A 22,906-nucleotide genomic window follows, 5' to 3' on the forward strand; every position below is an offset into this window, starting at 1 on the left:
AGGTGGTAGTGGAAAAACTGGTAAGGAACTGGGATGTAAAATGACTGGACTTAATAGGCTGAAGGAGATAAAAATGATTCCTGGGTTTCTTCCTTATGTACAAAATTGAGGGTAACTTGCTTCTAAGTTTACTGCACTTCAGTAACTGGCCCTCAATAGCTTTTTCCTTTGCGGAGATTATAACTGAACTTTAGCCAGACAGGGACTGGGCACAGATTTCTATAACACCACACCTTCATCAGCTCCCTCCTTAGGCACTCCCTGAAACCCAGCATTGAACTCTGTCCTCCCAAGTCCAAAGACCTTTGACCTTCTGCATAGCAGGAAAGATGCCCAAGCTCTTTTACAAGAAGGGGCGGCGCATGCCCAGAGAGGCCGTGTGGGGCCGACCGCCCAGAACTAAGGGCGAGAGGTTCCCGCCATTTTGTCCGGCCCGCGGCACAGCTGGCTCCTCCTGGAACTACAAGTCCCATGAGCCCCCGCGGCGGCACTTCCTACCCCTCACTGTCCCGCCGGCTCCCTTCCCCCCCCCCCCGCCCCCCCCGTCCCCGGGGGCCGAAGTCTCTGGCTGCAGCCTGGCGGCCGGCAGGCCAGGTAGGATTTCCGGGGGAAACCACTGTGGAGGCTGAGGAGGCGGCGGCGACGCCCCGGGTGAGTTCGGCAAGCAAGTGAAAGTGAGCGGAAAGTGCACGGAGTCGGGCTGCGGGCGCCTGGTAGGCTCGGGCCACGCTTTCAGCTCCGCGAGAGGGTGGCGGTGCGGGCCGGGGTAACGGCCGGGCCGGGGTAACGGCCGGGCCGTGGTCGCTTCGAGCCAGGGCGGGGCGGGCGGTGGCCGCCGCCTCCTCCTCGGCCCTCCCACAACCGTCCGCCTAGGCTTCTCCGCCTGCGGCGCGCCCCGCTCGGGCTCGCCCTCTCCGCCCACCGCGACTTGGCTGGGCCCTTTTGTCTCTGCTGCTTTGCGCCCCTTTGTGCCCGGGCGTGAAGTCGCCTCCTCGGGGGAGCCCGCCGGGCCAGTCCCTGACAGGAGCCGGTCCCTGACAGGGGATCCGGTTACGATAACTAGATCGGGTCAAAGTCCACTTTTCAAACCTGTCTTCCCTCATACCTCTGCATCCCAGCTGGGCAGATCGGAGGTTTCGGAGCCAAGGCGAGGCGGACGGGATTTCTATCGAAACCTCGAGGTTATTGTCCAACTCTTAAACGTCAGTCCCGGTTGGCTTCAGGGCACTAATCTCCAGGCATTTTTCTGGAGGGGGGATGGGCCTATGGGAAAGAAGTGAGCCCCCCTCCCCAGGAAACCGGGAAGGGATCGAATTTGCTTCGAAGTCCGTATGGGTCGCTGCTGTGATCGAGGAATCAGAACCGGTGCGGATGGTCAGAATGGTAATTCACATACCGCTAGAATCTCGGAGGAGAGAAAGTGATTTATAGGGCAGCGAGCAGCCTCTTCATCCATTGCACGCAGAAAAAGACCACAGTACTTCATCCAGCCGCCCAGTTCCACGCCCTGTATTCCCCTCAAATCCATTTTCACTTCTGCTGAAAACGCAGAGTTGAAAGCAAATGTCCATTAATAGAAGGATCTGCTTTATAAAGAAACCAGAAACCTAGTGGCTTCTAGAAAGCTACAGAAGTAATCGAAATCAAGCCAGTTTGAGGGAGGAGAGGTAGTAGATCCTTACTGCAACTGGTGAATTTTGTGGGTTTGATCACATTTTGTTAGTGGTATCTTTTTGTATGTCCCGTTGGAAGACTAGGTTCAGCTTAAGGTAAAGCTTTTAAAATAAAAGCCAGGGCTTCCCTGGTGGCGCAGTGGTTGAGAGTCCTCCTGCCGATGCAGGGGACACGGGTTCGTGCCCCGGTCCGGGAAGATCCCACATGCCGCGGAGCGGCTGGGCCCGTGAGCCATGGCCGCTGAGCCTGCGCGTCCGGAGCCTGTCCTCCGCAACGGGAGAGGCCACAACAGTGAGAGGCCCGCGTAACGCATAAAAAAAAAAAATAAATAAAAGCCATTGCAGATACTCCTCTTGAAAAATACGTTAGTCTTTCAAGTCTCTGAAATGAGGACAACCAGGATCCCTTTACATGAATCAGGGAAGGTTATTGAAGTTATATAGGTAAAATTCCCACCCTAGTCACGTAGGCAAATAAAACCCTTTGTACTTTATTACTTTGTTTGATAGCTCTTAATGCAAGTGATTTACTCTGAGAATCTCTGATTGTGTTAGTAATATTGTGTAGGGATGATAGTGCTATCGGTGCTTTTTGTGGTCTCCCTCCCCAGCTTGAGGGATCTTAGTTCCCCGATCAGGAATTGAACCCGTGCCCCCTGCAGTGGAAGTATGCAGTCCTAACCACTAGACCACCAGGGAATTCCCACAGTGCTATTTTTGAAAACTGTTCATATATGTTATATAATTGAATTTTCACTGCAGTTCTGTGAGGTGGTGGTTCTCTCATTTTACAGCTGTAAAATGTTAAATTGACAGCCTCTGAAATGTTAACTGACTTGCCGGGGGTCACACAGTTAACCTGGATAGGAAATAGTAGAGTAAACCGTATTCCAAATCCAGGGCTCTATCCGTTACCTCACGCCTATTGCAGTTATTTATCATAACACTATCAACAGCTTGTGATTCACTGAAATTTAAATATTGGAGAAAAATATGGAAATATTTTCAGTCAGAGCTCCTGATTTATAAGGAACTGGACTTTCTAGGACCACAGACAATTGCCATACTGAACATTGGTTCCGTCACCTTGTCTTATGGTATGCTGTGTTACCTTGTGCCCAGGCAGAATGGCAACTTTATGGAGCCCTGGAGGTGGGGAAGGGTGGTGAGTTATTGGGCTGTGGTTTTGACTAATGGTTATTGAAAGTTTTATTTACTAAAAGGGTTTAATCTTTGCTTAAAGGTATAATAAGAAATATATTGGAGAACGTATATACAGCAGCGTCAGCTGCTGAAAATAACAGAAGGAACTGATATTCAGACATTTTTCTAGCCAGGGAGTCAAAACTCAAGAAAATGCTTTCTTAGTTTTTGCTTTTAATAAAAACTTTTGATCAGTTTCAAACTTACAGTTTAAGCCTGGGTTTATGTCAGTACATGCCATGAATGTGACATCAGAAATAAAAACCTACTTCATCTCCCTTACTTAAATTCTTCTTAGGTAAAATGCATTACATGCCAGTGGAATTGAGTCAATACAGTTAGTATAGCCTTTCTAACTAGTAGAAGCCTGTTTTAAATCTTTTATTATGCCATCATAATGGGAAGGAGCTTTTTTCCTTTGTGTTTTTTGCTGTTGGTCTGCTGTATTTTCAAATCAATTCAGTCAAATATTTATTGAAAGCCTGTTGTGTTTTTTTTTTTTTTAAGAAGGGAAGTTATTTATTTATTTGTCTATGGCTGCGTCGGGGCTTTCTCTAGTTGTGTTGAGCGGGGGCTACTCTTCCTTGTCATGCACAAGCTATACTCATTGCAGTGGCTTCTCTTGTTGCAGAGCACAGGCTCTAGGCACGCAGGCTTCAGTAGCTGTAGCTCGCGGGCCCTAGACCGCAGGCTCAGTAGTGGCGCGCACGGGCTTAGTTGCTCCGCGGCATGTGGGATCTTGCCGGACCAGGGCTCGGACCTGTGTCCCCTGCATTGGCAGGCGGATTCTTAACCACTGAGCCACCAGGCAAACCCCACCTGTTGTGTTTTAAGCACCTTTGTAGACTCTGAGGACAAAGCAGTGAGAACAAGTCTTTTTTCTCTGGGGCTTACAAACTGATTAGGTTTGAAAGGGAGGAGTTACACTGTAAATAAGTACTAAATAAATCCCCTCTTATTTACTGTGCAATTTTGATCAGTAAGCTCTTTGAACTTGAGTTTTCTCATCTTTAACATGGGTGTAATGATTCCTGCTCTACCTAGCTTGTGGAATTGTTTCCAGAATCGAGTAGGATAAAAATTTGGTTGCACTGTACCCTTCACATTCCTGTGGTAAGTTATTGTTACTGCTATTAGAAAAGGAAAAGGAACATTGGGGAAAGGTTGTTTATAAAGAAAGATAAGGCTTCCCTGGTGGCGCAGTGGTTAAGAATCCGCCTGCCAATGCAGGGGACACGGGTTTGAGCCCTGGCCCTGGAGGATCCCACATGCTGTGGAGCAACTAGGCCCGTGCACAACAACTACTGAGCCTGCGCTCTAGAGCCCGCGAGCCACAACTACTGAGCCTGCGTGCCACAATTACTGAAGCCCGCAGGCCTAGAGCCCGTGCTCTGCAACAAGAGAAGCCACAACAATGAAGGGTCTGCGCACTGCAGCGAAGAGTGGCCCCTGCTCGCCACTACTAGAGAAAGCCCGTGCACAGCAACGAAGACCTAACACAGCCAAAAATAAAAAACAAACAAATAATTAATTTAAAAAAAAAGAAAGACAGAGTAGTTGCATTCTCTGTTCTGAGAGAGTCTGATGTCCCATTGTTAAACCTTCTGTGAGTGTTAGTCACATCTTCACATGGGCTATCATAGCCCTTCATGTAGACCTTTTTAAATAGCACTTATCAAATGAGACCATTATTATTCTATATTGTCACAGTTAACTACCTTAATGTCAGGGACCATGCCCTAGTCTACATCCTTACTGCTTGGCACACAGTTCCAGGTATTTCATTGGAACTTTATAAATGTTTGGTGAATGAGTGAATGAGTAACAGAAGTGGGCAGGAGCAGTTGAGTGCCAAAATTGTTCAGCAGATTTTTTTGTTTTGCCCATCATGTGCTAGGACCTGGGTTATGTTCTGGCGGTACAAAGATGTGAAGGTATATAGCTCCCGCCTTAAAGCTTACAACATTACAACACCTAGTAGTCTGGTGAGTATTAAATAGGGATGTGTTATACTATAGGTAAGGGACTGAATGATTCTGTTTTGGTAGACAGTGAAGGAAGGCATTACAGAGGAAGTGATTTTGGAGCTTGTTCTTGAGGGATTAATAAGAACAGTTACTATTAAGGTTATTCCAGCCAGAGGGGGCAATTTGAGCATAGGAATGGAGATGCTGAAGTATAAGGTGTGTGTCTGGTGTGGCTAGAGGATATTGCAGTGGGTTTTTACATTTTTTGGTTCAGGTACCCCCTCTAGAAAATTTGAGAATAGCAATAGATTTTCACCCCAGAAAACTGCATATAAGGAGACATATGCTGGGACTTCCCTGGTGGTCCAGTGGTTAAGACTCCGCACTCCCAATGCATGGGGCCTGGGTTCAATCCCTGGTCAGGGAACTAGATCCTGCATGCCGCAACTAAAAGCCTACGTGCCACAACTAAAGATCCCACATGCCGCAACTAAAAGATCTCACATCCACAACTAAGACCGGTGCAGCCAAATAAATAAATACATAATTAAATATTTTTTAAGAAAGGAAACATATACATATCATTCTAGAAAGTTATGGAATACTTAGGGATCTCTGGACCAGTGGGGCTGAGAAGTTGAAAAGTGCAATGGCCGGTGAAAGGAAAGATCGATGGCTGGGTGCTGAGAAGGATTCAGGATGCTTGTTAAAGACTTCAGGCTATGGGAATTCCCTGGCAGTCCAGTGGTTAGCAGTCGGCACTTTCACTGCTGTGGCCTGGGTTCAGTCCCTTGTCGGGGAACTAAGATCCCGCAAGCTGTGTGGTGGCACAGCCAAAAGAAGACTTCAGGCTTTATGATTAAGGAATTGCTAAACCATCAAAAGTTTTTAAGCAGGAAATTGACATAAGCTGATCTGTTTTGAGGTAATTGCTTGCTATCTTAGAGGGTTTAGGAGCATATTTAGAGTAAGTGCTAAAAAGGAGGCAGGATTGAGGGCCTTTTTCTGATTTTGTTTTGATTTTAAAAAATGGGAGAGATTTGACATGTTTGAAGGTAAAGGAAAAGGAGCCAGCCAGCGGAGAGCTAGATATTGAAGATCTGCGCAAAAGAAAAGGAAGATAATAGAGAAACATTGGGAGGAAATAAAATCAAAGCTCATAGAGAGGTGAGCCTTGAAAATGAAACATGAAGAAAGGATGGGAGAAGATATATTTGAAGTGACGGAGGTGGACATTGAAATTGGAGTAAGTTACCAACAGCCTATTTTGTACCCAGACACTGACCTAGGTACTTTTCTATGTGCTGTTTCATTTAATTTTACAAAAATTCTGTAGATTGGGTGGGCATTCCCATTTCACAGCTGAAGGAGGTATGGCTCAGAGAGATTAAATTTCCCAAAGGCACCTTTAAGTAATTGAAGAGATCTGGAACCCAGATATATTTTGACTTCAAAGTTTAGAATAATAATTTCTGCCTTGTAGGGTCTGTTAATGCCTGATGACTTCTTTGTTTAAAATCTTTCTTTCTGAATGAATGAGTTAAGTTATCTGCAGAATGATCAAAGAATAGAGTGGGCTAGAGGACTTCAGAGAGTGTTAAAAGTTTGGAATAGCAGTCATGGAAAATATAAGGGAGCCCACCAGAGATGAGCAAAAGGGCTGCTGAACCTCAGTTAGGGCCCCACCAAGGTCAGACAAATTAGCCAGTCGGCCATCCATTCTGTCTCCTCCATTCTCAGACATTTCTTGAATACAGTACTGTTGATGTGGGCCTTAGAAAAAGACAAACTATGTTGTAATGGGAGGCTCGGAGCAAGTCACAAGTCTTATGCTTCAGTTTTCTCATCTCCAAAAGGGTCTGGTTTAGTTGATTTCTCAAATTCTAGGATTTTTATGGTATTCCGAGGAGTTTAGGAGAGGAAGTGTGTTTAGTGACTGATTTTTAGGGAAGAGATGATTGAAACCATACAGCTTTCAGATTCAAGCTTGGTTTTCAGTTGAACTTCTCTATTGTGTTAAAAGCACCAGGTGTTTGTTTTGACAATCTGAAAGTTCTGACATAGTTACTCAATACAATGTATTTACTACCTTTGGAGTCTGAAAACCTGCGTTCTAGTTCCAGCTCCATCACTTCTTAGCTGTGACTATCCAAGTCAGCTGACCTTCTTGAACTTTAAGTTTCCTCATTTATAAAACAGAGTTAGTAACTATTTCTTCAAAAGTGTCAGATGGGATAATGTATATGAGAGTCTTTGTAAACCGTATAGTGTTTAGTAAATATGAGAAAAGATATGATTATACCTGGCAAAGAAAAAGGGATTAGTACTGTGATCAGTGCTGTACAAGGGAGTGAGAACTGGTTTAAAGTGCATCCTTCACTTCCAGGGTACTGAGTGGTAAGGGAAACATCTCAGGGTATGTACTATCAGTGCACTGAATTTAGAAATTTGTATGTAGTATATGATGTTGCTGGATGTTTTTTCAGGTATACATTAAAATCAAATCTTGAATCATATCTGTGACTTAAAATAAAAACCCTCCATTGTTAAAGATTCTCTGCATTTATTCTCTCAAATGTGAACTTGTTAGCCAAATTTCCAGGAATATTTTTTAAATAGTTGTTGACTGTATTTTATTTAAGGGTAGATAACAATTTTATGATTATCTCACAGAACTTAAGTACATTGCTTCATTTGTTTGTTTCCTTTGTGCATGGCTAATTCTGATGGAACTCAACAAAATCTCTTATAGAGAACTGTCTTAGCCCGCCTTGACCCTGCAGATATCTAGCAGATAACCAACGTACTTGATTCTATCTACCCAGCTACCTGTTCTCTTCTTTGCACTTAGGTTGGAAATACAGTGTCAAAAACTGGCTTAAAAGGTTAATGATTCATCCTTACCTTGAGTGATCCCAGAGCACTTTGTCCATGTCTTTGCAGGGCACTTTTCCCTCTGTAGCTTATTTACCTCTTTATTCTCCCCACTAATCAGTGCCTGTTTATGAAAATAAACTGAACTAAGGGAAATTCCCTGGCGGTCCAGTTGTCAGGACTTGGTGCTTTCACTGCAGTAGGCCCAGGTTCAGTTCCTGGTCCAGGAACTAAGATCTGGCAAGCCACACAGCGCAGCCAAATTTAAAAAAAAAAAAAATTAAAGAACAACTGAACAAAGGATTCCTATATTGTTGGCTTCAATTTATTTAACTATTGTGAATAATATTTCCACATAGGTCTCTGTACATGTAACTTTTTTTTGTAATGAAATTACTGCCATATTCAATATCCTGTGATAAGCCATAATGGAAAAGGATGTGAAAAAGAATGTATATATATGTATAACTGAGTCACTTTTCTGTACAGCAGTAATTAACACAACGCTGTAATTCAATTACACATCAATAAAAAATAAATTTAAAAAATGAAATTACTGGATCACCAGGTATGAACATTTACATAGTACTTGATTTTTAAAATATTTTATTTATTTTTTTCATTTCATTTCATTTATTTATTTTGGCCACGCCGCACAGCTTGTGGCACAGCTTGTGGGAGTTCCCCGACCAGGGGTTGAACCTGGGCCACGGTAGTGAAAGCCCGGAATCCTAACCACTAGGCCAGCAGGGAACGCCTTTATTTTACTTCTTTAAAAAATCTTTTTTTTATTAAAATAGAGTTGATTTAAAATATCTCATGTCAGATGTATAGCATATATATCCTTTTTCCGATTCCTTTACCTTATAAGTTATTACATAATATTGAGTATAGTTCCCTGTGCTATACAGTAGGTCCTTGTTGACTGTTTTTTTTTTTTAATTAATTAATTAATTTATTTTTGGCTGCGTTGGGTCTTCATTGCTGCACACAGGCTTGCTCTAGTTTGTGGCGAGCGGGAGCTACTCTTCGTTGCGGTGCGCAGGCTTCTTATTGTGGTGGCTTCTCTTGTTGCGATGCACAGGCTCTAGGCACACGGGCTTCAGTAGCTGTGGCACTTGGGCTCAGTAGTTGTGGCTCACGGGCTCTAGAGCGCAGGCTCAGTAGTTGTGGCACATGGGCTTAGTTGCTCCTTGGCATGTGGGATCTTCCCAGACCACGGCTCAAACCCATGTCCCCTGCATTGGCAAGCGGATTCTCAACCACTGTGCCACCAGGGAAGTCCATGAGATATTCATTTTTATTTTTGTTTTGTTTTGTACAGAAATCTAAATATTTCATGCCATAGCTCTTCACTGGTTCCTTTGTAATTTCTTCCATCATTAGAAAATTGTTTCTCCATAGGTGGAGCAAATATTAATTTCTCAACTTCTGTTTCTCCCATTCTTTTTTCTTTTTTTTTGAAAAATTAATTTTGAGGTGTGGGAAAAACGTTTGTTTTTTTTAATTTTTGAATTTTATTTTATTTATTTTTTTATACAGCAGGTTCTTATTAGTCATCCATTTTATACACATCAGTGTATACATGTCAATCCCAATCTCCCAATTCATCACACCAACACCACCACCACCCCGCTGCTTTCCCCCCTTGGTGTCCATACATTTGTTCTCTGCATCTGTGTCTCAATTTCTGCCCTGCAAACTGGTTCATCTGTACCATTTTTCTAGGTTCCACATATATGCATTAATATATGATATTTGTTTTTCTCTTTCTGACTTACTTCACTCTGTATGACAGTCTCTAGATCCATCCACATCTCACCAAATGACCCAGTATCGTTCCTTTTTATGGCTGAGTAATATTCCTTTGTATATAATGTACTACGTCTTCTTTATCCATTTGCTGTTGATGGGCATTTAGGTTGCTTCCATGACCTGGCTAATGTAAACAGTGCTGCAGTGAACATTGGGGTGCATGTGTCTTTTTGAATTATGGTTTTCTTAGGGTATATGCCCAGTAGTGGGATTGCTGGGTCATATGGTAGTTCTGTTTTTAGTCTTTTTGTTGGTTTGTTTTTTTTTTTTTTTTGGCGGTACGTGGGCCTCTCACTGCCGTGGCCCTCCCGTTGTGGAGCACAGGTTCCAGACGCACAGGCTCAGCAGCCATGGCTCACGGGCCCAGCCGCTCCGCGGCATGTGGGATCCTCCCGGACCAGGGCAGAAACTCATGTCCCCTGCATTGGCAGGCGGACTCTCAACCACTGCACCACCAGGGAAGCCCCTATTTTTAGTTTTTTAAGGAACCTCCATACTGTTCTCCACAGTGGCTGTATCAATTTACATTCCCACCACCAGTGCAAGAGGGTTCCCTTTTCTCCACACCCTCTCCAGCATTTATTGTTTGTGGATTTTTTGATGATGGGCATTCTGACCAGTGTGAGATGATATCTCATTGTAGTTTTGATTTGCATTTCTCTAATGATTAATGATGTTGAGCATTCTTTCATGTGTTTGTTGGCAATCTGTATATCTTCTTTGGAGAAATGTCTATTTAGGTCTTTTGCACATTTTTGGATTGGGTTGTTTGTTTTTTTAATATTGAGTTGCATGAGCTGTTTGTAAATTTTGGAGATTAATCCTTTGTCAGTTGCTTCATTTGCAAATATTTTCTCCCATTCTGAGGGTTGTCTTTTTGTCTTGTTTATGGTTTCCTTTGCTGTGCAAAAGCTTTGAAGTTTCATTAGGTCCCATTTGTTTATGCTTGTTTTTATTTCCATTTCTCTAGGAGGTGGGTCAAAAAGGATCTTGCTGTCATTTATGTCATAGAGTGTTCTGCCTATGTTTTCCTCTAATAAGAGTTTTATAGTGTCTGGCCTTACATTTAGGTCTTTAATCCATTTTGAGTTTATTTTTGTGTATGGTGTTAGGGAGTGTTCTCATTTCATTCTTTTACATGTACCTGTCCAGTTTTCCCAGCACCACTTATTGAAGAGGGTATCTTTTCTCCATTGTATATTCTTGCCTCCTTTATCAAAGATAAGGTTACCATATGTGCGTGGGTTTATCTCTGGGCTTTCTATCCTATTCCATTGATCTATATTTCTGTTTTTGTGCCAGTACCATACTGGCTTGATTACTGTAGCTTTGTAGTATAGTCTGAAGTCAGGGAGCCTGATTCCTCCAGCTCCGTTTTTCTTTCTCAAGATTGCTTTGGCTATTCGGGGTCTTTTGTGTTTCCATACAAATTGTGAAATTTTTTGTTCTAGTTCTGTGAAAAATTGACAGGCGGATTCTTAACCACTGCACCACCAGGGAAGTCCAGAACATGAGGTTTTATCTGTTTTGTTTTTTCTTCCAGTTTTATTGAGATATAATTGACATATAGCACTGTATTAAGTGTTAGGCATACTGTATAATGATTTGACTTAAATACATCATGAAATGATTACCTCCGTAAGTTTAGTGAACATCCATCATCACATGTGGATACAAAAGTAAAGAAAAGGAAAAAAATCTTTTTCCTTGTGATAAGAACTCTTAGGGTGTACTCTTAACAACTTTCATATATAACATAGAGCAGTGTTAACAATATTTATCACGTTTTATGTCACATCCCTAGTACTTATTTATCTTACAACTAGAAGTTTGTACCTTTTGACTGACTACAACCAGACCCCCCCCCCCCACCCACTACCCCAGCCTCTGGTAACCACAAATCTGATCTCTTTTTCTGTGAGTTTGTTTGTTTATTTTTTGAAGTATAATTGACCTATAACAGTATGTTTCTGTTACACAACATAGTGATTTGATATTTCTATACATTTCAAAATGATCACAATAAGTCTAGTTACTGTCTGTCACCATATGAAGATATTACATAATTATATTGACTGTATTCCCCAATGGTACATTTCATACCCATAACTCATTTGTTTTATAGCTGGAAATTTTTACCTCTTAATCTTCCTTACCTATTTCTCTCCTCCCCACACCTCCCTCCCTTCTGGCAACCACCTGTTTGTTCTCTGTATCTATGATTCTGTCTGTTTTGTTCTGTTTGTTCCTTTATTTTGCTTTTTAGATTCCTCATATAAGTGAACTCATATATTATTTATCTTTCTCTGTTTGACTTATTTCACTTCTCATTAAAGTCTCTTGTCCCAACCACGTTGTCACAAATGGCAAGATTTTATTTTTATTTATTTTTTTTGCGGTACGCGGGCCTCTCACTGTTGTAGCCTCTCCCATTGTGGAGCACAGGCTCCAGACGCGCAGACTCAGTGGACATGGCTCACAGGCCCAGCCGCTCCATGGCATGTGGAATCTTCCCGGACCGGGGCATGAACCCGTGTCCCCTGCACCAGCAGGCGGACTCTCAACCACTGTGCCACCAGGGAAGCCCTCATTATTTTTTATAGGTGATTAATATTCCAGTGTGTGAGTGTGTGTGTGTCTGTGTGTGTGTGTACCACATCTTCTTTATCCATTCATCTATTGATGGGCACTTAGGTTGCTTCCATATCTTGGCTGTTGTAAATAATGCTGCAACGAACATAGGGGTGTATATATCTTTTCTAATTAGTGTTTTTGTTTTCTTTGGATAAATAACCAAGAGTAGGAATTGCTGGATCACATGGTAGCTCTGTTTTTAATTTTTTGAGGAATCTCCATACTGTTTTCCATAGTGGCTGCACCAACTTACATTCCCACCAGTAGTGCATGAGGGTTCCCTTTTCTCCATATCCTTGCCAACACTTGTTATTTGTTGTCTTTTTGTTAATAGCCATCCTGACAGGTGTGAAGTGCTGTCTCATTGTGATTTTGATTTGCATTTCCCTGATGATTAGTGATGTTGAACATCTTTTCATGTACTTGTTGGCCATCTATATGTCTTCTTTGGAGAAATATCTATTGAGATCCTCTGCCCATTTTTTTTTTTCTCTGCCCATTTTTTAATCGAGTTTTTTTTTGATGTTGAGTTGTATGAGTTCTTTGTATATTTTGGATATTAATCTCTTACAGAATATTTTGTTTGCAAATATCTTCTCTCAGTAGGCAGCATTTTCGTTTTGTTGATAGTTTCCTTTGCTGTGCAACAGCTTTTTAGTTTGATAAAAAACATATTACTGGGCTTCCCTCGTGGCACAGTGGTTGAGAGTCCGCCTGCCGATGCAGGGGACACGGGTTCGTGCCCTGGTCCGGGAAGATCCCACATGCCACGGAGCGGCTGGGCCCGTGAGCCATGGCCGCTGAGCCTGCGCGTCCGGAGCCTGTGCTCCGCAACGGGAGAGGCCACAACAGTGGCTTTGTTCTTCTTTCTCAAGACAATTTTGGCTATTCAGGGTCTTTTGTTTCCATACAAATTTTAGAATTATTTGTTCCAGTTCTGTGAAAAATGCCATGGGTATTTTGGTAGGGATTGCACTGAATCTGTAGATTGCCTTGAGTAGTATGGTCATTTTAACAGTATTAATTCTTCCAATCCATGAGCATGGTGTATCTTTCCATCTGTTTTTGTTGTCTTCAGTTTTTCATCAGGGTCTTATAGTATTTCAAGTATAGGTCTTTTACCTCCTTAGTTAGATTTATTCCTAGGACTTTACTCTTTTTGTCACTACTGTAAATGGGATTGCTTTCTTAATTTCTCTTTCTGATATTTCATTGCTAGTGTAAAGAAATGCAACAGATTTCTGTATATTTTGTATCCTGCAACTTTACTGAATTTGCTGGTGAGTTCTGGTAGTTTTTTGTTGGTGTCTTTAGGATTTTCTATGTATAATATGATGTCATCTGCAAACAGGGACAGTTTTACTTCTTCCTTTCCAATTTGGATTCCTTTTATTTCTATCTCTTGTCTGATTGCTGTGGCTCGGACTTCCAGTCTATGTTGAATAAAAGCGGTGAGAGTGAGCATCCTTGTCTTGTTCCTGATCTTAGAGGAAATGCTTTCAGCTTTTCACTGTTAAGTATGATGTTAGCTGTGGGCTAGTCAAAACTGGCCTTTATTATGTTGAGGTACGTTCCTTCTACATCCGCTTTGTGGAGAGTTTTTATCATAAGCAGATGTTGAATTTTGTCAAAAACTTTTTCTGCATCTATTGAGATGATTTTTATTCTTCAGTTTGTTAATGTGATGCATCACATTGATTGATTTGCAGACACTGAACCATCCTGCATTCTGGGATAAATTCCACTTGATCATGGTATATGATCCTTTTAATGTATTGTTGAATTTGGTTTGCTAATACTTTTGAGAATTTTTGCATCTATGTTCAGTGATATTGGCCTGTAATTTTCTTTTTTTGTGTTATCTTTGTCTGGTTTTGGTATCAGGATGTTGCTGTCCTCATAGAATGAATTTGGAAGCATTTCTTCCTCAGCAATTGTTTGGAATAGTTTGAGAAGGGTAGGTATTAACTCTTCTCTAAACATTTGGTAGAGTTTACCTGTGAAGCCTTCTGGTCCTGGACTTTTGTTTGTTGGGAATTTTTTAAAATCACTGACTCATGGGCTTCCCTGGTGGCGCAGTGGTTGAGAGTCTGCCTGCCAACGCAGGGGACACGGGTTCGTGCCCCGGTCCGGGAAGATCCCACATGCCGCGGAGCGGCTGGGCCCATGAGCCATGGCCGCTGAGCCTGCGCGTCCGGAGCCTGTGCTCCGCAACGGGAGAGGCCACAGCAGTGAGAGGCCCGCATACCACAAAAAAAAAAAAAAAAAAAAAAAAAAAAAATCACTGACTCAGTTGCATTACTAGTAACTGGTCTGTTTATATTTTCTATTTCTTTCTGATAATCTGTCTTGAGAGATTGTACATTTCTAGGGATTTGTCCATTTCTTCTATGTTGTCCATTTGTGGTACATAATTGTTTGTGATAATATCTTATTGCCCCAGTTATCGAAGGCAGGTGAGGAACAGGAATCGGGAATCAAAGAGTTTGGTTTTTAAAGTATAACATGTTTGAGAGACTTACTAGATTTCTAAGTAAAAGTATTGTGTAGACTGTGAATATACCAGTCTGAAGTTCAAGGAAGAGATTCAATCTGGAAATAGGAATTTGGGAGTCATCAATATATATATAGTATTTAAAGCTATAGAAGTGGATAAGATGACTAGTCAGGGTTCATATTTGGGGTGTTACTACATCTCTAGGAGGATTTAGATATTTAGGGGGATGGTTTTGGGTGTCATAGTAACTGAGGAGGCAATGGGCACTTAATGTGCTGGGGTAAAGAATACTAAGTGACGATTGCTAAATGTCCTGCAATGTATGGGACATTACTCAATAAAGAATTGTCTCAGCCAAAATGCCAGTGATGTTCTAGGGAAGGAGAGAGTGAAAATAGTAAAGAGATGAGATTCAGGGGCCAAATCTGGAGCTCTGCAATGTTTAGAGGTCAGGAAGAAGAGGAGGTTCCTGCAAGAGACTACCTCAGTTGAAGTAGGAAGAAAACAAGGACTCTAAGAGTTGCATAGACCCCAGTTTAGGGAACACTTTAACAATTAATTACTGGAGCTGTGGTACCTAGATTAAAGAGGAATAAGTCCAGAGGCAGTGAGACTATTTTGGATTCTATTGTGTCTTCAGGCAGTGGAGATGAAGAGATGGATATGAAATATGTTTTGGAAATATCTCATATGATGTGGAGGATGAGATTTCTGGTTTGGGCAACTAGGTGGGTGGTGGTAAGGTAGGAAATTGCAGGAAGGGGAAGGAGTAAGGATGAGTGGGAGGTAGATAATGAATTGTTTTGTGCATGTTGAATGGAGGTTTATGGATATCTAAGTGGAGATGTTTAGTGAGTTGTGTGTGTGTGTGTGTATATATATATATATATATATATATATATTTGGAGCTCATTCATTCAAAATATATTTGTTATTGAGCACTTACTATTTTCCAGGTACTATTCTAGGTGTTAATAGAGATATAGCAGTGAACAAAAATAGGCAAAATACTTTTCCTGAAAGAGCTTGTATTTTAGTGAGAGGAGATGATAAACACAATTTAAAAAGTAAATTTATACAATATGTAGAAGATAAGTGCTCTCTGAAATATAAAGCTGGGAAAAGAGATAAAGCAGGGGTAGAATGGGGTGATACTGGTGATTGCGATTTAAAGTAGGATGATAGGGACTTCCCTGGTGGTCCAGTGATTAAGAATCTGCCTTCCAGTGCAGGGGACGCGGGTTCGATCCCTGGTCAGGGAACTAAGATCCCACATGCCGCGGGGCAACTAAGCCCATGTGCCCCAACTACTGAGGCCGCGTGCCCCAACTAGAGAACCTGCGCACTGCAACTACCGAGCCGCGCGCTCTGGAGCCCACACACCACAACTAGAGAGAAGCCCACGCACCACAACGAAAGATCCCACATGCTGCAAGGAAGATCCTGCATGCCGCAACTAAGACCTGAAGCAGCCAAATAAATAAATAAATTTTTTTTTTTTTTAAGTAGGATGTTAAAGGAAGGCTTCACTAAGAAGGCAACACTTGAGCAAAGAACTAAAGGAATTGAGGAATGAATATCTGGGGAATGAGCATTCCAGAGTGAATAGCAAGTGTAAAGGCCTTGAGCATGCCTGGCAGATTCAAGGAACAGCAAGGAGGCTCACCTGCCTGACGTTTTAGCGAGGGAGGGAGAGCGTAGTTGAGCATGATGGGGGTATGTGAGCATGGTCATCTGTTGAAAGTACTTTGGGACTTCCCTGGTGGTCCAGTGGTTAAGAATCCACCTTCCAATGCAGGGGACGTGGGTTCGATCCCTCGTCGGGGAACTAAGATCCCGCATGCCGCAGGGCAACTAAACCTGCGTGCCGCAACTAGAGAGAAGCCATGAACCGCAACTACTGAGCCCGCATGCTCTAGAGCCTGCACACTACAACTACTGAGCCTGTGTGCCACAACTAAAGAAAAGCCTGCAACGAAGAGCCTGCACATTGCAACGAAGACCCAGTGTGGTCAAAAAAGAAAAAATAAATTTAAAAATTAAAAAAAAAGAAAGTACTTTGGATTTTATCCTGAGCTTTTGAGAGGGATCTGGACTGAGCATATGTATAGGTTTGGGCATCTTCTGCACGTAGACGGTTAGAGAAGCCATGGGAATATTTCTGTCTTGCACATGCATTCATTTAGATGGAGACACAAAGTAGTCTCATTTTCTGCAAAGACTACACAGGATTCTTCAGCAAGATACCCTTCTGTTTGTGATTCTCTGAGGACAGGGGTGTGTTTGTTTGTTTTATTTTATCTTTGCCAGGTCTTAGTTGCGGCATGCAGACTCCTTAGTTGTGGCATGCATGCAGGATCTAGTTCCCCAACCAGAGATCGAACCTGGGCCCCCTGCATTGGGAGCATGGAGTCTTACCCACTGGGCCACCAGGGAAGTCCCAGGGGTGTTTTTTGTTTGTTTGTTTTTTATTTATGTTCTTGGCTGTGTTGGGTCTTAGTTGCAGCATGTGGGATATCTTTTGTTGTGGCATGCGGGCTTCTCTCTAGTTGTGGTGCACGTGTTTCTCTCTAGTTGTGGTGTACGGGTTTTCTCACTCTAGTTGTGGCATCAGGCTCCATGGCATGTGGGCTCTGTAGGTGTGCCGTGCAGGCTCCAGAGCGCATGGGCTCTGTAGTTTGCGGCACATGGACTCTCGTTGAGGTACGTGAGCTCAGTGGTTGTGGCACACGTGGGCTTAGTTGCCCTGCGGCATGTGGAATCTTTGTTCCCCCACCAGGGATCAAACCAGTGTTCCCTGCATTGGAAGGCGCATTCTTTACCACTAGACCACCAGGGACGACCCCCCAGGGGTGTTTTAATTGAAACTTTACATCAGCTAACCCAGGATCATCATCCCTATTATCTAGTGATAATGTGATTAACAGTTGGGGTACTACTGATTCTCCCTTCTCAATCTGCCTGTAAATCCTGTTACTTTCATTAACCATTTCAGATTTTCAATTTTTTCAGTTTTTTCACTTGTTTACCAGATATTTATCCAGTGCCAAGTACATATGAAAAAAACGTGCTAACCTCAGATCTGTTGGCATGAGAGGTTGGATGGAGCTTTGTTTACACAAATGAACACACTGTATTGAGGTTTCTAATGACTGTTGCCCATATTAGTGACAATTTTCTAATTTCTTTTGTACTTGTTCTTAGAAGGTTAACACTCTACTAATTTGACTTCCCAGCTAGTTTTAGTGGTTGCTCTGGGGATTACAATTCACATTTTACCTTAAAACAATCTAGTTTAGATTAATACCAACTTAATTTCAGTAGTGTACAAAAAAATTTCTCCAGTGTAGCTTGACTCCTTTTCCCCTTCTTGGTGCTTTATTCTCATATAAATTATATATTTATATATTAAAAGCCCATTAACATGGTTTTATAGTTATTGCTTTATGCATTGTTTTTTAAATTAGATAGGAGAAGAAATAAAAAATACATTTATACTGTCTTCTTCTTTTGGGAGGGGTGTGCCAGCTGTCATGTGGGATCTTAGTTCCCTGACCAGGGATTGAACCTCTGCCCCCTAAAGTGGAAGCACAGAGTTTTAACTGCTGGACCACCAGGGAAGTCCCTATACTGTCTTCTTTATTTTTATATTTATCTATGTAGTTACCTTACTGGTACTCTGTTTCTTCCTGTGGATTCTAGTTACTGTCTGGTTTCTCTTTATGTCAGCATAAAAGTCTCCCTTTAGTATTTCTTGTAGGCATGTCTGCTAGTAATGAATGCTTTATGTTTTTGTTTATCTGGGAATGTCATAATTTCTCCTTTGTTTTAGAAGCATAGTTTTGCTGGATATAGAATTCTTAGTTGACAGTCTTTCTCTTTCAGCACTTGAACATAAGTATGGATCACTTTGTGTTTATCCTACATAGACTTTATTTAGCTTCTTGGATGTGTTTCTCATCATATTTGGGCACTTATTGGCCATTATTTCTTCATCCTCCCATTTGGTTGTTTGTATGCTTGGTGGTTTGTATACTTGATAATTTGTTCTCTGAGGCTCTGTTCATTTTTCTTCATGCTTTTTTCTTTCTGTTCCTCGTATTGGATAATCTCAATTAACCTATCTTAAAGTTTGCTGATTCTTCTGCCTGCTCAAATCTGCTGTTGAGCCTATCTAGAAAAATCTATTTCTTTCTTTTTTAAATATAATGTCTGTCTCTGTTGAGATTCTCTATTTAATGAGGCATCATTCTCATACTTTAATTCTTTTTTAAAAAATTTATTTTAATTTATTTTTGGCTGCATTGAGTGTTGCTGCACGTGGGCTTTCTCTAGTTGCGGCGAGCAGGGGCTACTCTTTGTTGTGGTGCGCAGGCTTCTCATTGCAGTGGCTTCTCTTGTTGCAGAGCACGGGCTCTAGGCGCATGGGCTTCAGTAGTTGTGGCTCATGGGCTCTAGAGTGCAGGCTCAGTAGTTGTGGTCCATGGGCTTAGTTGCTCCACCACAGCATGTGGGATCTTCCCGGACTAGGGCTCGAACCTGTGTCCCCTGCATTGGCAGGCAGATACTTAACCACTGCGCCACCAGGGAAGTCCCTCATACTTTAATTCTTTAGGCATGGTTCCCTTTAGTTCTTTGAATTTTTGCTTGTGTGTTCTTAGTTCCCAGACCAGGGATCAAACCTGGGCCCTCTGCAGTGAAAGCGCAGAGTCCTAACCACTGGACCGCCAGGGAATTCCCTTCTTTGTAATATTTATAATACGTTATTTAAAGTCTTTGTCTAGGGCTTCCCTGGTGGTGCAGTGGTTAAGAATCCGCCTGCCAATGCAGGGGACATGGGGTCAAGCCCTGGTCTGGGAAGAGCCCACATGCTGTGGAGCAACTAAGCCCGTGTGCCACAACTACTGAGCCCGCATGCCACAACTACTGAAGCCTGCGCTCCTAGAGCCCGTGCTCCGCAACAAGAGAAGCCACCGCAATGAGAAGCCCACACACCACAACAAAGAGTAGCCCCCACTCGCCGCAACTAGAGAAAGCCCACGCACAGCAACGAAGACCCCAATGCAGCCAAAAAAAATAATAAATTAATTAATTTTTAAAAAAGTCTTTGTCTATTAAGTCCAACATCTAGGCTTCCTCAGATACAGTTTTATTGATTGCTTTCTTCCTCCTATATATGCACCATACTTTCCTGTTGATGTGTCTCATTTTTGTATTGAAAAGTGAGCATTTAAAATAATGTGGCGGGGGCTTCCTTGGTGGCGCAGTGGTTGGGAGTCCACCTGCCAATGTAGGGGACGCGGGTTCGTGCCCTGGTCTGGGAAGATCCCACATGCCACGGAGCGGCTGGGCCCCTGAGCCATGGCCGCTGGGCCTGCACGTCCGGAGCCTGTTGCTCCGCAACAGGAGAGGCCACAGCAGTGAGAGGCCCGCGTACCGCAAAAAGAAAAATAATAATAATAATGTGGCAGGACTTCCCTGGTGGTCCAGTGGTGAGGAATCTGCCTTACATTGAAGGGGACGCAGGTTTGATCTCTGGGCAGGGAACTAAGATCCCACATGCTGTGGGGCAACTGAGCCTGCGCACCACGGCTACCGAGCTCACACGCCTCAACTAGAGAGCCTGTGTGCTGCAAACTACAGAACCCACACGCTCTGGAACATACACGCCACAACTAGAGAGAAGCCTGCGCGCCACAACGAAAGATCCCATGTGCCGCAACTAAGACCCAACACAGCCAAAAATAAATAGATTAAAATAAATAAAATGATAAATAAATCTTTTTAAAAATTAAAATAAAATAAAATAATGTGGCAAGTCTGCAAATCAGATTCCCCTCCTTCCTGTGGGTTTCTCATTGCTGTTTGTTGAGTGACTTCCCTGGACTAAATCTGTAGAGCCTGTATTCTTTGTTTTGTGCAGACGTTGAAGTGTCTGCTTGGTTGACTTAGTGGGTAGCTAATGATTAGACAGAAATTTCCTTAAATGCCTTGAACCAATACGTTTTCTAGCCTTTGCCGAGGGTACTCTGTGTATATTGCAGTATGCCATCAATGTTCCTGCAGGCAATTTACAACTTTGCCTTAGCCATCACTTTCTGCTTGCACAGAACCTCAAGGTCACCCAGAGGTGAGAGATTAGGGCCTTCTTAAGCCTTTCCCTGAGCCCATAAATGCATGTGTCCTTCTAGGTATCCAAGAATATGTCAGCTTTTCAAAGCCCCTTATAGACGTCTCATTCCTGAACATTCAAATTTTTTGGTCAGTGTCCTGTTAGCCCTAACTGGTATCATCACTGCCTTAGGCAGTTGGGATGTTAAACAGTTGCCACTGATTATTTTTGAAAAATGTGCTAAGGATAAGGTTGTTCACACACAACAAGCTCTGAGTCAGCTCAAATAAAGTAACTCTGAGAATGGAACTTCTTGGTGCTAATCAGATCAGATAGTAACAGTTCTCTGGGGATGGGGTTTTTGGGGAGCTCCAAATTTGTTCTGCCCCCTCCAGTGGTTGCTAGGCTGCTGGTTTTAATAACTAATGTTGTGAGGCTCTTGGTTTTCAAGGCTGCCAGAAAGCTAGGGGAGGAGAGGGAGATGGGAATCAGGCAAGTTAAAATGCCATAAAACTCACTGTACTTACCAAGATTCAGGCATTTTCTTTTTTTTTTTTTTTTTTTAATTATAGTAAAATATACATAATATAAAGTTTACCAGTTTAACATTTTTTAAGGGTACAGTTCAGTGCCATTAAATACATTCACGTTGTTGTGCAGCTGTTACTACCATCCATTTACAGAACTTTTTCATCTTCCCAAACTGAAACTCTACCCATTAAACAACTCCTCCCCCTACCCCTGGCAACCGCCATCCAACTCTCTGCCTGTATGAATTTGGCTAGTCTGGGTACTTCATGGAAGTGCAGTCATACAATATTTATCCTTTTGTGTCTGGCTTATTTCAGTTAGCATAATCATCCATGTTGTAGTATATGTCGGAATTTCATTCCTTATTAAGGCTGAATAATACATACCACATTTTATTTACCTATTCACCCACTGATGAATATTTGGATTGTTTCCACCTTTTGGCTATTGTCAATAATGCTGCTGTGAACATAGGTGTACAAATATCTGTTCGATTTCCTGCTTTCAATTCTTTGGGGTATATACCCAGGGGTAGACTTGATGAATCATGTGGTAATTGTTTTTAATTTAAAAATTTTTTGAGGAAGTACCATTCTGTTTTCCCAGCAGCTGCATCATTTTATATTCCCACCACTAATGCACAAGTGTTCTAATTTCTCCACATCCTCCTAACACTTGTTATTTTCTGTTTTTAATTTGGATAATGTCAAGTTTATCTATTTTTTTCTCTTGGTGTCATAACTAAGAAACCATTGCCTAATCCAAGGTCATAAATTTATGCCTATGTTTTCTTTTAAGAGCTTTCTAGTTTTAGCTCCTACATTTAGGTCTTTTATCTATTTTGAGTTAGTTTTTTCAAAGTACCTTTTAAATTAAATTAAATTTTATTTACTTTATTTTTTGGCCACACTGTGCAGCATGTGGGATCTTAGTTCCCTGACCAGGGATCAAACCCATGCCCCCTGCAGTGGAAGTGTGGAGTCTTAACCACTGGACCACCAGGGAAGTCCTATTTTGAGTTAACTTTTGTGTTTTCTATTTCATTAATTTCCACTCTAATCCTTATTATTTCCTTCCTTTTGATTTATTTTGTTTTTCTTCTATTATCTTACAGTAAGCTATTGTGTTGTTGATTTCAGATCTTTCTTCTTTTTTAATGTAGTATTTACAGCTGTAAATTTCCCTCTAAGCACTGCTTTAGCTGCATCCCCTAAGTTTTGGTATTTTGCATCATTTTCATTTGTCTCATCTACTTCTTTATATATGTTGAGAGAGTAGCTGGAGGGCCTCTCTTCCTGGGGAATACTTAGAAGAGGAAGATTAGTACTTTGTCTCCTGCTGCTGCAACTGTTGGTCTCAGGGTTACAACTAATAATTGTTACCTCTTTCCACTCTCCATTTCAGATTCCCCTTGCCCGAAGCTACCATCTCTGCCAGTCTCAATGGCTTTACTTAGTGGTATGACCCAAACCCTCATTCCTGAGGGATCTGAACTACTGGTTACCATGCTTTTCTCAGGTTAGAGTTTCCAACTTGTCTGTTTACTGTACTGTCAGAATTGGGAAAGAGAATACCAGTAGGCACCAAAGTGGATCATCTG

General features: G+C 42.1%; 1 protein-coding gene across 9 annotated transcripts in view; it reads left to right on the forward strand.

The window, feature by feature from the left end:
• The first annotated feature begins 537 nt into the window (after positions 1-537).
• Positions 538-22,906, forward strand: part of PHACTR4 (phosphatase and actin regulator 4) — a 103,170-nt gene continuing 80,801 nt past the window's right edge. For 2 of the 9 annotated variants that reach the window (XM_032649467.1, XM_032649726.1), the window contains exon 1: positions 550-651. The gene's annotated coding sequence lies outside the window, so the exon portion shown is untranslated. Of the gene's footprint in view, positions 714-22,906 lie in introns of all 9 variants that reach the window. The other 7 variants (XM_032650065.1, XM_032649980.1, XM_032649555.1 and 4 more) reach the window with 6 other exon arrangements.

The sequence above is a fragment of the Phocoena sinus genome, chromosome 1, assembly GCF_008692025.1.
Source record: "Phocoena sinus isolate mPhoSin1 chromosome 1, mPhoSin1.pri, whole genome shotgun sequence".
Taxonomy (NCBI): domain Eukaryota; kingdom Metazoa; phylum Chordata; class Mammalia; order Artiodactyla; family Phocoenidae; genus Phocoena; species Phocoena sinus.